We start from the raw sequence: 14,413 nt of genomic DNA on the forward strand, positions 1-14,413 counted from the left end.
TCAGTTGAAAGGAACAGCTGTTTAAATTAGGAAAGACACTTCATGTGTTATTGTGATATGGAGAAGGTGGAAGTAAGAGAATCTAGATACATTCTTGATAAGGAAAATCCTTTCCTTCTGAAAAGCTACACCAGGGAACAAGAGTTTTAAGGCCATCGATTTTACAGAAAATGTGGAAAAGTTACTGCTTTTGGACTAGGGTTTTTAGCAGACAGTTCTGTTGAATTAATGGGCTTCCCTGGTGGCTCAGATATTAAAGAATCTGCCTGCAGTGTGGGAGACACAACTTCAATCCCTGGGTGGTGAAGATCCCCCTCGAGAAAGAATGTCTACCCACTCCTGTATTCTTGCGTGGAGAACTCCATGGACAGTGGAGCCTGGTGGGCTACAGTCCATGGGGTTTCAAAGGGTCAGATACAACTGTGAGACTAACACTTTCACCTTTTTTTTTTTGGTGGGAGCCCCCCCCCCGCCCCCACGCGCACACGCACACGCACACACACGCACACACACACAGTGTACAGTTTAAAAGCTTCTGTTGTGAGAGCCTTTCCTATACCACCTGGTTCTACTTTTCCTATAGAATGAGTATTTTGGATCTGATCTGTTATTTTTACTTGCTGGGAAAATTCAAATATGTGATTTCTATAGTAATAATTGGAACCCACTAGAAGTAGGATTTGCAATCAGAATCTAAAATATGGCACAAATGAACCTATCTGCAAACTAGAAACAGATTCTCATAGAGATCAGACTTGTGATTGGCATGGGAGAGGGGAAAAAGGAGGGATGGACTGGGAATTTGGGGTTGGTAGAGGCAAACTATTATATTTAGAATGGATAAACTACAAGGCCCCACTGCATAGCACAGGGAACTATATCCAGTCTCCTGGAATAAATTGTAATGGAAAAGAATATTAAAGAATGTGTAAATGTGTGAAATTGAGTCACTTTGCTATACAGCAGAGACTGGCACAACATTGTAAATCAACTGTACTTCAATAAAAAAAATTTAAATTTTAAAAAAGGGAAAAAGTACTCTCCCAAAAGACAAAGATTTGTAATACGGGGAAAAGAAATGTGTGATTTTTAAAAGGTGGTCCCTGATTCTAATCATCAAAGTCAGTTTGGCACTTAATAAAACTAATTTTCACTGTGTATTTGATATGGCAGCAGGTTTATTTTTTTCCCCCTCAGAGTGATAAGAGAAGGTACATTGAAACTATGATAATGTTAATAGATCAAATTAGTTTTTTAAGAAAGCTTTGTTCTTCTCTTGTTCATAAATCAGTGCCGGCACGTACCTGTGGATATTATGGCTGTGCATTTTATTGACTTTCCTTCTATCTCTGGAAATACTTGTATAAATAACTCAAGAGAGAAAGGTATGTGATCTGGGGGGAACATTGGCACTGTTAACCAAATCCTGTCAGAAAAGCTTTGTGAAAATCATTGTATTTTGTGTAGAAACCCTCATTACTTTAACATTGGCCCACATAGAAGACAGACAAGTAGGCCAAAATCCAAGTAGGATAGAAGGGAGCAATTACCATCTGTAGTGCTGGAGAGGGTGTGGGAGGGTGCTTTGAATGTCAGTACAAATACTTCCTTGAATGAGCATTTGGGGAAGATGTGGCTTAAGTGTGGTGAGTATGCCCTGTGGATGTGTATGCATTATTTTAGCCCCTCTAATGAGAAAGAGACTTGTTTTCAAACAAGAAAGATGGGCATACAGACTCTCAAAAGTGTTTCTTCATCACTATGGCAGTGAACCTTTGACAAATAATTACTTAACATCCATTCCATTTTCTGGGGCAGCTGAGGGCAGTTATCAAATCTGGCCTGTAATAAAGTAATCAACAGTATTTAACAGGCTAACTTACCAGATAAACCAGTAATGCTAACAGGGTTTACTTTCTCTGAACTGATTCTCTGTTTATATAATAAGAGGAGAAATGAAATGGCACAGTGTGATCTGATATGGGAGGTTGTAATATAAAGTTGGTGTTCACAGAACACAAGAATCAGTGACCAGTCACTTAGAAGCAGGAGAGGAGTCCTTCTGATGCCTAGTAAGTCACTCATGTGTATATATAATAGGAGTTTCAATCTAGGATAAATCCACTATGGAAATCAGACAGTATCTAGAAAAAAATTGGAGGTTTTGCTGTTTTTGAGAATTCATATGCAGTATAGTAGTAGGACATTATTTTTCTTTTTTGGGAGGAGGACCTTTCGTATTTCTCTTTTTTTAAATTGGTTTATTTATCATTGCTACCCATGGGCTTTCTCTAGTTGGGGTGAGAGAAGGCTGCTCTTCGTTGTGGTGCACGGGCTTCTAATTGTGTGGCTTCTCTTGTTGCAGAGCACAGGCTCTAGGTGTGTGGGCTTCTGTAGTTTCAGCACATAGGCTTAGAAGTTGTGGCACACTGGCCCAGGTGCTCTGAGGTATGTGGAATCCTCCCGGACCAGGGATCGAACCCATGTCCTCTGCATTGGCAGGCTGACTCCCATGCACTATATCACCAGGGAAGTCCCAGTATGCTGTATACAAGTCCCAGGACATACATACAAAAAAAGCAGCTTTGTATAAGTAAACTTCAAGAGAGCCTAAAAGTCCAAATTACTTGGAAATTTAGATGTCAGGTATTTTTAAAAGTGGGGAATGAAAGATAATTCAAATAAGGTTGGGCTCGTGAAAATAAAAATGGAGAAAAGATACTGAGAAAAACATGAAAACAGTAAGACTTTCTAGCACACTAACATTCACTCATGAATTAGCCATTAGGTCAGGAATCACTCGTTAATGACCATCTCTTTAAATCCAGACAAAGGAAGTGACAAATGGAGTAAATATTTCAGTTTCATGGTGATGGGAATGAACACTTAGGAAGTAGGATTAAAAGATTAAGAAGGAAGAAGTGAGTATTCCTGCTTTACTTAAATACACTCAAACCTTACCCTTAGCATGGGCTCTTTAGTTCCTGTTCCTAGAAGAGGAGCTGCAAGTAATGCCTTTGTCCTAGGTACTGTCAGTTTTCAAGGTTCCCAGTGACAAAATGCCACATCTCTTTGGGATTCAGGATTGCCGTGGTGATAGCTCAGTCTCCCCACCACCTCTCAGAGCCATTCCCAGAATCATCTGTAAGGGTTCCTGTCTGTCTTCTACCATGAAGGATTAGGAATGAAGGCTTTGAGGAGTGGAAACTAAGTACTGAGCACGGTCTTCCTTTCTGGCCTGGGATAACTGTGCTCCTCCCCAACTGTCAACTTTCAATTTCTCATGAGAATAGATAATTCCAAAATATAACCGGAAATGCTTCCTATTTGGCTTTGAGATTTACCGTGTTGCTTTACAATCTCAAAATCTTTATTCTTTCTTTCAGAATTATATTTTTGCTTAGAATGATAATGCTGGGCAAATCATGGAATTGTTGTTTTAGTTGCTAAGTCATGTCCAGCCCTCTTGTGACCCCATGGACTGTAGACCACTAGGCTCCTCACTCCATGGGCTTTCCAAGGCAAGAATACTAGAATGGGTTGCCATTTCCTTCTCCAGGGGTCTTCCTGACCCAGGTATTGAACCTGTGTCTCCTGCATTGCAGTCGGATTCTTTACCACTGAGACACCTGGGAAGCCCAAATATAATTGCTGGGCCCTACTTTCTTAATCTGTGTAATTTATAACAGAAAACAATTTAAAAATGACAGAAATGTCTAGCACTAGAGAAAGGAAGAGCTAGTTCACATAATTAGTAATCTTTAAAAATTGTGATAACATGAAAAATGCTTATGTCAAAATATTAAGTGAAAAAAATCAGGATACAAAGTTGTGCATATAATTTGATTACATTAAACAGATGTAAAACCTCGGAAAAAAGAGTATAAGAAGAACACATAGTAATTTTCTATAGTGAGTGAATATTAAAAAAAAAAAACCTCCTACTAAAAGTTTCTTGCTTGTGTAAAGAATGATACTGAACTTGTTTTGTCTCTCCGGGCCTTCAGCCCCTTCTTGCTCTCTGACTGAATTGAAAGTGGTGGAGGGAGACTCCCCAGGTGGTCCAATGGCTGAGACTCTACACTCCTGATATAGGGCCCAGGTTAAATCACTGGTGTGGGAGCTAGATCCCACTTTATCATCTCAGCCACCTAGGAAGCCCCTAGATCCCACATAACACAACTAAGAGTTTGCATGCTGCACCTAAGGCCTGGCACAGCCAAGTAAATTTTATTTTAAGTGGAGGGAGAATGATGGCAGGGACCAGGAAGCACCTGTTTCCTAAGCAGGTGTTACAAACCAAGCAGCAGTGCAGTTCCCTAGGATAATGAATTTGCTTGTATGTATTTGAAAGGTGACCATAGAGCTCTTATACTGCTTTCTCAGACTTTGGTGCTTGTTGATGAATAGTTTTGACCCTTAGGGTCTGTTTTGGTGCTTGCTGATAGATGGTTTTGCATTTCTGCATCCCACAGCATATTAGAGGATGTTCCACACGGTTAATGGTTTCTGCAGCCCAGTGGTGGTTCCTGCTAGGAAATGGTTATCATCTCAGAGGGGCCTCTCAGGGTGGCTCTCAGAGCATGTGAGATATGTATCTGTCATCCAGGCGTCCTCTCATTGTCAGGGAGATGGGGGATGGTAGAGAGATCAGCTGTACTTCCTGTTACTTGTCAGCCTTTTGCACTCATATTCCTGTGCCAGGGACTAAGGGGACGAAGCTTGGTGGTGGTGGTGGTTGTTGTTTGAAGCAGTGGGGGCAATGGTTGAACATAGTCATCAGCTCTTATTTTCAAAATTAAATTATTGTGCTCAAATGGCTGTTTTGGTTACCCCAGCCCAGGGCCTGCTCCTGGTCATGGTGGTTATTCTTTCAAGATTACTGTCTTTGTTTCTCCTTCCTTCGCTGCCTTTTTTTTTTTTTTTTTTTTTAATGTCTGTGCTGAGTCTTCGTTGCTGCTTGGGCTTTCTCTGGTTGTGGTGAGTGAGGGCTGCTCTCTAGTTGCGGCACACAGGCTTCCCATTGCACTGGCATCTCTAGCTGCGGAGCAGATTCTAGGCACCCAGGCTTTAGTAGCTGTGGCATGTGGTTCAGTAGTTGTGGTGCTCAGGCATAGTTGCTCCTTGGATGTGGAGTCTTCCCAGACCAGGGATGGAACCCATGTCTCCTGCACCGGCAGGCAGGTTCTTTACCACTGAGCCACCAGGGAAGCCCCTTCACTGCTTCATATCCCTGATATGCTAAGATTGTTGTGCAAAGAACATTTAAATGCTTTCAAGTATTATAGGAATGTTAGCAAAATACCTTGAAGTGTTAAGTTTCAGGGACCTGTGATCTCCTTAATTACACAGTCTTGGTCCTTATGAGTCTCAATAGTAAGACACTGAGCATCATTTAAACAATAATCAGAAAATTATAAAATCCTAAAATGAATGGCTATTTTCAGGTGGGCATATCCCAGATACATTCTGTATTTTATAACCAGCCTCCTTCATTACACATTAACCAAAAGGAAAACAGGAAAAGGGGGTTGGTATGGCAAAGACTGTCCTGAGATTAGATTATTTTACATGTCACATTTAATAGCGAGAACATTGTTAAACTACAGCTGAGCATAATCATGGCCTAGTTGGTAAGCAGTTTTCTGCATCCAGGCAGTTGATGTTTGTGAAGGACACGAGGCGTTTCCACTCTCAGGAGACCTCCTTAACCTTCCTGGTGACCAGAAGCCATGTAACAGAGTTAGAGAACACCGGTCAGGGTTGTTGTGCTCTGGGGTGCCCTCAGAACACCCTATACCCGAAATCTGAAGGAAGGCAGATTAAGTAACTCTGAAGTGTCTCTTGCTACCATAGAAATAGCCATTTTCACACCAACAGGATACTTGTATCCATATAGAAGGTAGAAAACACAAAACTTTAGTAATTTAGGTTTTCATGTTGAAAAATGTTTTATGAGTATAATTAAAAACTCATTGTCTTCTCAGGATTAAATGTAAAATACACCTCTCTCTAGGGTCAGGTACTTCACAGGCATCGTGGCCAAGTGGCCAAGTGTACTTTACCTCGGCAAAGGCAGGGTCTTTGTCACATGCCTTTGTCATTGTGTTCTCTCTGTCAAATCACTCCTTGGTATTCAGCTGTGGGTGTAGCAAGAAATGGAAACTAAGCTCCAGGGACCTGGCCTGTCTGGATCACTGCCCTGTGCCCCACCTTATGGCACAGTGCCTGACCCATTGTTGCCCTCACAGATACTGGGGAATGAATGAGGAAAGAACTCTGGTGACTGGATATCATGCCATTAAATGGGGGTGAGGGAACACAGGAGAAGGAAAGGAAAGATAAATTTGGGTTGGAAGAAGCTGATAGGTTGGTACAGAGCCAATTGAGAACGTTTGCATGGAGGTCACAGTGAAATTGAAGGATTAGATAACATTGCTCTGTGAGAGAGTAGGGATGGGGATGGAATTTTCAGGTCGATGTCAGTCTAGAACTTGCTGTTAAAGCAGTCTCAGAAAAATAGTCATCTTGTTATTGCCAGGCTTTCAGAAGCAATATTTAATATAACTGGTAGCAAAGTACTTTTTCTTACTGTAACCATCAGCTGAAACTAACTTTCAGACCAGGTGGTGATCCAGATACCTCTGTGGGTGTTGGTTAAATTTACATCTCCTTCATGACTCAATTTTAGCTGACCTTTCTGTACACTGGGTAGTTACTCCTCATTAGACAGGTCATTAAGCCTTTCATTCACGTCCCTCCTAGGACACTGTGTGAGGGCAGCCCAGAGGCTGGGACCTGGCGTCTTTGGCTAGGCCTGGGTATGCTCTCTTGGTATCAGATGGCTGCTTAACTATTTACCTCCATGTCAGCTTGCAGAGTTGGGGGAGTAGCCTTTCTTTCCTTTGTCGCATTTTTGCAGTCAGTAAGAAGGCAGCAACATCTGTGTCACTGAGTCCGTGTAAGACACTTAAACAAATTGTAGGAAAATGAAACCTTCCCCACAGGATCTTTGGATTTTTTGAGATCCAGGGACCAAAGCATTTATCATAACTCCTTTGTAAAACTCAATACCTGTTTGTTTAGTTAGACTTTTATTTTTCAGTGGAAACATCAATGTAGGTAAAGACACACTTTCTCTTTTATCTGAAAACAGCCCTGCAGAAAGCATGTTACCCTTCCAGACTGGGAGTACAAGCTGGTTCGTGGGCAGCTCCGACTGTACCGCAGGTAGTCCCTCAGAACTCAGGCTGCAGACTCCCCCCGGCTCCTGCCTGAGCTCCAGTGCTGAGGCGTGGTTGTCTTTCCTCTTTGGGTCCAGCTCTTCTGGCCATGCAACGACAGTGTGTCTACCAGAGTGGCTCAGTTCCAGGTGTTGGGGGGTGGCCCAGAAGGCCGTCTCTTCGTTCTTAGTACATGGCTGATGTTGATGACCGCATGAAAGGCTACTTATTTCCCCCACCAAATTCCTGGGTTTTGCAAAATGAGAATTAAACTTAACATTTACCTTTACATTTTAATTTTGTCTCCTTTTAGTGTGCTCATGAATTATGCTCTTATGTTATAAATCTAGATCTCTTTGCAACTGGATGTTAACATCATGGTAGGTACCCCCCTCCTAGGGTGATGGTTATCACATCAGGTTTGGAGCATCATTCAAAGAAGGTTGTATTCAGGGAATTCCCTGGCAGTCCAGTGGTTAGAACTTGTTGCTTTCACTTCCAAGGCCCAAGTTCAATCCTTGGTTGGGGATCTAAGATTCCACAAGCCCCCAGCCTTGCCAAAAAAAAATCAAGCTATACGTTTTAAGATTTTAAAACGTATTTTATTTAAAATAGGCAGGAAAAGAAGGACTTGAGCAGGAAAAGCTGTTACCTTCTAGTTGGTGCAGCTGCCACACAGGCTTTGACCTGACTTCTTGATTTGTGCGTTCTCACACTTACTCATTCCTCAGTCATCACTCAGCACCCACTCAGTGTCCAGCGCTGCTCTGTCCTGGTGACAGCGGTGTGTGAGACAGGCGGCCTCTTGATATCATGACAGATCCCAGTGGAGTGTGATGGGCACTGTGAAAGAGCTCAGGCACAGCTTCTCTGACGAAGTGGTGTTTAAGTGGAGACTTAACAGATCTGAGAAGGAGTTATCCTGAGGAAATAAAAAGAAAAAATTATTGCAGGTAGAGCAAATAGTTTGGACCAGAATCTCAGAGCAAAACTGAAGGAGTTAGATGTGGTAGCTGCCAGCATGCTGAGTGCAGTGTAAGGGGAAAGTGGTAAGGTGGAGAGATGGGGAAAGGTCCAACCCATGCTTGGGAGAGCCCATCAGGGAATCTGGGCTTCATCCTAGAGAGGCTAGGGGAAGAAATGGCCAGTTCAGGAGAACCGTCTGGTTCATGGAACCAGAGCAGTGGATGGAAATCAAGGGACATTCGGGTGTCCAGTTGGTGGGACATAGGGGTAGACTGGCCATGGGGGCAGGAAAGCTTCACTGCAGCGGAGTGATTCCTTATGAGATGGTCAGGTTGGAATCACCATCACTTGAGTCCACCCTTCATGATTGTTGGCATTTGACTGAACATAGCCCCTATGTGCTAGGTCATTGGGATCCTGCAAGGCTTGACATACAGTATGCTTCTGTTAGAGGGAGGAAGCTTGACTACAAGGGGACTGAGCTAACAGATAAGCATGAGTCACATTATGTTAGGAGGTGGGGTAGTTGGAGAGACAGTTCTGGGTTGCAGGCACCCTCTTGACAGGTCAAGTTGTAGTTTAAGACTGAGAGCCTCAGCTCATTTTCCTAATCCCGGTTGGCAGGCAGAGCTATTCTGTTATATGATGCTGTCTTTCCTAAATCATTAAACCAGATTCTGTCTCAAATTATTTAATTATCAGCATAAGTACTCTCTTTATTACATTTGTGAACATACCCCAAGATCATACAGAATTACTTACAGTTTTGATGAGTTCAGTATATATATCTTGGTTTATTGATTAACTATACAGGAGCAAGGTCTGGAATCTTTTGGCCTTTTTCCAGCAAATATTTATTGAGTACCCATTATATATTAGGCCTTGTTCTAGGAACTTGAGGATACAACAGTGTGCAAAACAGGCAAAAAATTCCCTTTTCTCAAGGAGCATGCATTCTAGGAGGCGTGGTAGGAGGAGACCAACAATGGGAGGATAAACCTGTTTCCAATAAGACAGCATTTGAGTAGAGACCGGAAGGAAGTGAGGGAGTGTGTAGACCCAGTGGATCTCGTCTGTACAGTAGAGGGAACCGCCAGCACAGAGACCCTGAGACAGATGTACCTGGAATGTTTGCGATGCACACAGCAGTGAACCATGATGACCGGAGTAGAGTGAGCAAGGGAAAGAGAAATAGGATATAAAGTCAGAAAGAGGATGGGTCAGACAGTCCTTTTGTAGGTCAGAGGAAGAACCTTGGCTTTTATGCTAAAGTGAAAGTGAAAGTCACTCAGTCATGTCCGACTCTTTGTGACCCCATTGACTATACATTCCATGGAATTCTCCAGGCCAGAATACTGGAGTGGGTATCCTTTCCCTCCTCCAGGGGATATTCCCAACCCAGGGATTGAACCCAGGTCTCCTGCATTGCAGGCAAATTCTTTACCAGCAGAGTCACGAGAAGCCCAAGAATACTGGAGTGGGTAGCCTGTCGCTTCTGCAGCGGATCTTCCTGACCCAGGAAGAGATGCAAAGCCTATGCAGCCTTTGGGCAGAGGAGTGGCTTGATCTGACTTATATTTTAATGGCATCACCCTCAGTGCTATATGAGAGTAGACTGGGGGTACAGTCCGGGGGTGGGGGAGGGTAGAATCTGGGAGACCAGATGGGCACTCACAGCACAGGTGCGAGGACAGTGACTTGAATTAAGGCGGTGGCAGCAGAGTATTGGGACGTGCTCAGATTCAGGGTGTGTTTTGAAGAGACAGCCACTAAGACATGTTTTTATGGATCGGATGAGAAGTATGAGAAGAAGAAGGATCAAAGATTACTCCAAGCTTTTGATTTAAACAGCTGGAAAACTTGTGTTACCAGTTTCTGTGGGGAACAGTGAGTTTGGTGGGGAGAAACATCAGGAATTTAGTTCTGGACACCAAATCGCAATGTACATCAGATAGGTGGTTTATACTAGTCTGAAGCTCGAGGAAGAGGACCTGGCTGGCAGCTTTGAAAGTCATCAGAGAATAGATAGTGTTTAGAGCCATGAGTGAATATGAATAGACTCATCAGTCTTGAGGCAAGAGCCATCGTTACCACAGTCATCATCACAGGGAACAAGCAGAGAAATGGCCAGAGAGGTAGGAAGAAACACAGCCAGCGTCACAGTCTACTTCAGAATTAGGCTGGGAATTTCCTTGGTGGTCCAGTGGTTAGGACCCTGTGCTTTCAGTGCTGAGGGCATGGGTTCAATCCGTGGTTGGGGAAGTAAGATCCTGCGAGCTGTGTGGCCCGACAAACAAATAAAGTTAGACTGAGGACCCAACTCACTTAATAATTAGGGTCCTGGCCTCATCGCTGGCCACAGTGCTTTATTTTAGAGTATTTTGTATTAAGATACGATTACTGAAGAAACTCATACACAGAAAAGTCTAATTCCCAAGCAAGTCCCTTGATGCTGGCACCTGGGAATGTGTCTGAGAGGGCAGAGGCCTGCCGCCAAGTCTGTCGAGGGTGCCCTGAGGCTGCCCCGCTGGGGAATTCCAGCCATGGGCTGGTTCTGGGGTGTGGTGGGGATGGAAGCTGAGCTTGGGCTTCCTACCCATGTGATGTGCCAACCTGTTACCCAACCTGTCCAGCTGCAGCCACAACCTGTTACACATTATTTCTCACTTACAGCCATCCTTCCTTGGCTTGCCTACAGCAATACTGGAGAAGAACACCTCTTTCAGCCCTCACTTCCTGAGTATGAGTTGTTTGTGAGTGGTGAGGACATGCCTAACCCCGGCAGCTCAGCAGCTTGCCTAGTGTGATGTTGGCTGTGGGAAAGGGCAACCTTCTGATCCTAAGCAAGTGCCCACACTTACTAGATCATTGGCCTCTGCTTGGCTTCAGCCATTGTTTTTATACAGTCCTCCCTCGGTATCTGGGAGGGGTGGGGTTGGTTCCAAGACCCGTTGGGGTCCCAAAATCCACAGATGCTCCAAGTATTAGTCGTTTTTGTGTCCAACTCTGCAACCCCATGGTCAGTAGCCCAATGGGCTCTTCTGTCCATGGGATTCTCCAGACCAGAATACTGGAGAGGGTTGCCATTCTCTTCTCCAGGGGATCTTCCTGACCCAGGGATCAAACCCAGGTCTCCTGCATTGTAGGCAGATTCTTGACTGTCTGAACCACTAGGACATAGAAAAAGTGCTCAACGGATGCTCAAGCCCCTCATATAAAATGGCATATGACATACACTTATCCTCTTGTATACTTTGTCATCTCTAAATTACTTACAATATCTAATACAGTGCAAATAGTTGTAAATACAATGTAAAGCTATGTGAATAGTCACTGGTGTGCAAACAGCTTCAAGTTTTGTGTTTAAAGAAAAGAGACTTAATTCATATACGTCCATTTAATTTGATTATAGATGTAAATCCACATGGTACAAATAGGTTGTTCTATATCCTCAGCCATAACTTACAGTGATTAAAAATTGATGTATAATTTACATACAATTAAATATACAGATCCTAAGTATCCAACGTGATGAATTGTGGCAAATATAACCACAATGCAACACAAGATATAAAATATTTCCATCCTCATTCATTTCCTTGTGCCCTTTTCTCGTCAGTTCCACACATCCTTGCTCCACCTCCCAACCCACCAACCATCCCACTATCACTTTTGAATCCTGTTGCTAATAAGTAAGTTTGCCTGTACTTCAAGTAAATGAGATCCTACAGTAAGGAGTGTTTTTTTGGTGTGTGTGCCTAACGTCTTTCACTCAAAGTAATATTTTTAAGATTCATGCATGTGGTTGCATGCGTTAGTAATTCATTAATTTTTGCTGCTTTTTTCTGTATTTCATTGTATGAGACCATACCATAATTTATTTATCTAATCTCCTATTCCTAAGCATTTGGGTTTATTTCTAATTTAGGGCTAAGATGAATAAGGTGCTGAGAATATTTTGTGTAAGTTTTTTGTGGACATATGTTTTCATTTTCTTGGGTAAGTATCTACAAATGGAGTTGTTGTGTCATTGAGTTGATGTATCTTTAACTTTGTAAGAAAACGTCAATTTTCCAAAGTGACTATACTATTTCACACTGGACTGGCACTAACAACGTGTGAGAGTTCTGTTGCTCCATATCCTCTCCAGACTTTGGGATTGTTAGTCTCTTCCCTCTCTCTTTTTTTACCTTTTCCCTTCTAGCAAGGTTTGGTTTTAGTTTGCATGTCCCTGATGAATAGTGATATGGAGCGCCTTTTCACATGCACATTGGCTGTTTTTGTATCTTTGGTGTGACTCAATCTAATCTTTTGACAGTTTAGAAAATCAAGTTCTTCTTTTGTGTGTGTCTTCTTTTTCTTTTGTGACTGCCACAGGAATGTGGGATCTTAGTTCCCTGACCAGGGATCAAACCCATGCCCCCTGCAGTGAAACCGTGGAGTCCTAACCACCTGACCACCAGGGAAGTCCCCATGTTTTTTTTTATTCCTGGACCCAGTGTACTCTCTTTATTAATTTATATTTTTATAATATTTTACCAAAAGATCACAACAGTAAAAATAAAGGGATAGTGAAAATCATTTAGAAGTTTTTCATAGTAAGCTCAAATTTGTAGTTCTTACTTTCATGATTGTAATGTTTATATATATATGCCTACAATAGAAAACATCTTTTACTTTATTTTTTAAGAGGGTTTATATATATATATATACACACACACACACACATATGTGTTTTTAAATTTATTTATTTTTTAATTGAAGGATAATTGCTTTGAAGAATTTTGTTGTTTTCTGTCAAACCTCAGTATGAATCACCCATAGGTGTATATTTATCCCCTCCCTTTTGAACCTCTCTCATCTCCCTCCCCACCCCACCCCTCTAGGTTGATTCAGAGCCCCTGTTTGAGTTTCCTGAGCCATACAGCACATTCCCCTTGGCTATCTATTTTACATATGGTAATGTAAGTTTCCATGTTACTCTCTCCATACATCTCACCCTCTCCTCCCCTCTCCCCGTGTCCATAAGTCTGTTCTCTATGTCTGTTTCTCTATTACTGCCCTGCAAATAAATTATTCAGTACCACTTTTTCTAGATTCCATATATATGTGTTTTTGTAATGAGCAGAAAATCTTTTAACATTTTGAAATACAGTTTATCAGTGGGTTAGGGCTTTGTGTGTTCTGTCCAAGAGATCTTTATGTATCCTGTGATCTTGAAAATATTCTCTGACATGTTTTTCTAGAAGCTTTGTGTGTGGTGGGTGCGTACTCGGTTGTGTCTGTCTCTTTGCCACCCCATGAACTGTAACCCGCCAGGCTCCTCTCTCCATGTAATTTTCCAGGCAAGAATGCCGGAGTGGGTTGCCATTTCCTACTCCAGGGGCTTTTCCTGACCCAAGGATAGAACTCTCATCTCTGGCGTCTCCTGCATTGACAGGTGGATTCTTTACCACTAGCACCACCTGAGAACCCCAGAAACTCTGTGGTTCTGGCTTTTACATTTAGGTCTTTGATTCATTTTGGATTAATTTTTGTGTACACAGTGAGACAAGAAGGGTCAAGGGGTTTTGTTTGCCATGTGGCGGGCTTAGTCGCTCAGTCGTGTCCGACTCTTTGTGACCCCGTGGGCTGTAGCCCCCCAGGCTCCTCTGTCCATGGGGCTTCTCCAGGCAAGAGTACTGGAGTGGGTTGCCATGCCCTCCTCCAGGGGATCTTCCCAACCCAGGGATGGAACCCAGGTCTCCTGCATTGCAGGCAGGTTCTTTACCATCTGAGCCATCAGGAAAGCTCAAGAATACTGGAGTGGGTAGCCTATCTCTCCTCCAGGGGATCTTCCTGACCCAGGAATCAAACCTGAGTCTCCTGCATTGCAGGTGGATTCTTTACCAGCTGAGCTACCAGGGAAGCCCATATGGATATCCAATTGTTACACCATTTTTTAAAAAGCGTTTTCTTTCCCCATTGAATTGATATAACACTTGGGCTGAAAATCAGTTGACTGCATTTGTGTGGCTTGCAGGGTAAATACGCTATTACAAGGCAGTAACTGTCTAGAAATCTTCTAATGGCTCTTTTTGAAACCTGACACTGAAAAAGAGAAAGCATAATTTGTAATTAAAAAATATATAGTTACAGGGAAAACTGTAATAGATAGATTTTTATATAGCTTGGATGGAACCACCCAGGCTCCACCATATGTAAGCTTCTCAATGGCTTGATAA

General features: G+C 42.7%; 1 protein-coding gene across 6 annotated transcripts in view; it reads left to right on the plus strand.

The window, feature by feature from the left end:
• Window positions 1–14,413, plus strand: part of GFOD2 (Gfo/Idh/MocA-like oxidoreductase domain containing 2) — a 38,797-nt gene that overhangs the window by 1,140 nt on the left and 23,244 nt on the right. The window contains exon 2 of one of the 6 annotated variants that reach the window (XM_020884988.2): window positions 1,292–1,385. The exons of the other annotated variants lie outside the window; for them this stretch is intronic. The gene's annotated coding sequence lies outside the window, so the exon portion shown is untranslated. The remainder of the gene's footprint in view (window positions 1–1,291; window positions 1,386–14,413) is intronic. 6 annotated transcript variants of the gene reach the window in all.

The sequence above is a fragment of the Odocoileus virginianus genome, chromosome 20, assembly GCF_023699985.2.
Source record: "Odocoileus virginianus isolate 20LAN1187 ecotype Illinois chromosome 20, Ovbor_1.2, whole genome shotgun sequence".
Classification (NCBI taxonomy): Eukaryota; Metazoa; Chordata; class Mammalia; order Artiodactyla; family Cervidae; genus Odocoileus; species Odocoileus virginianus.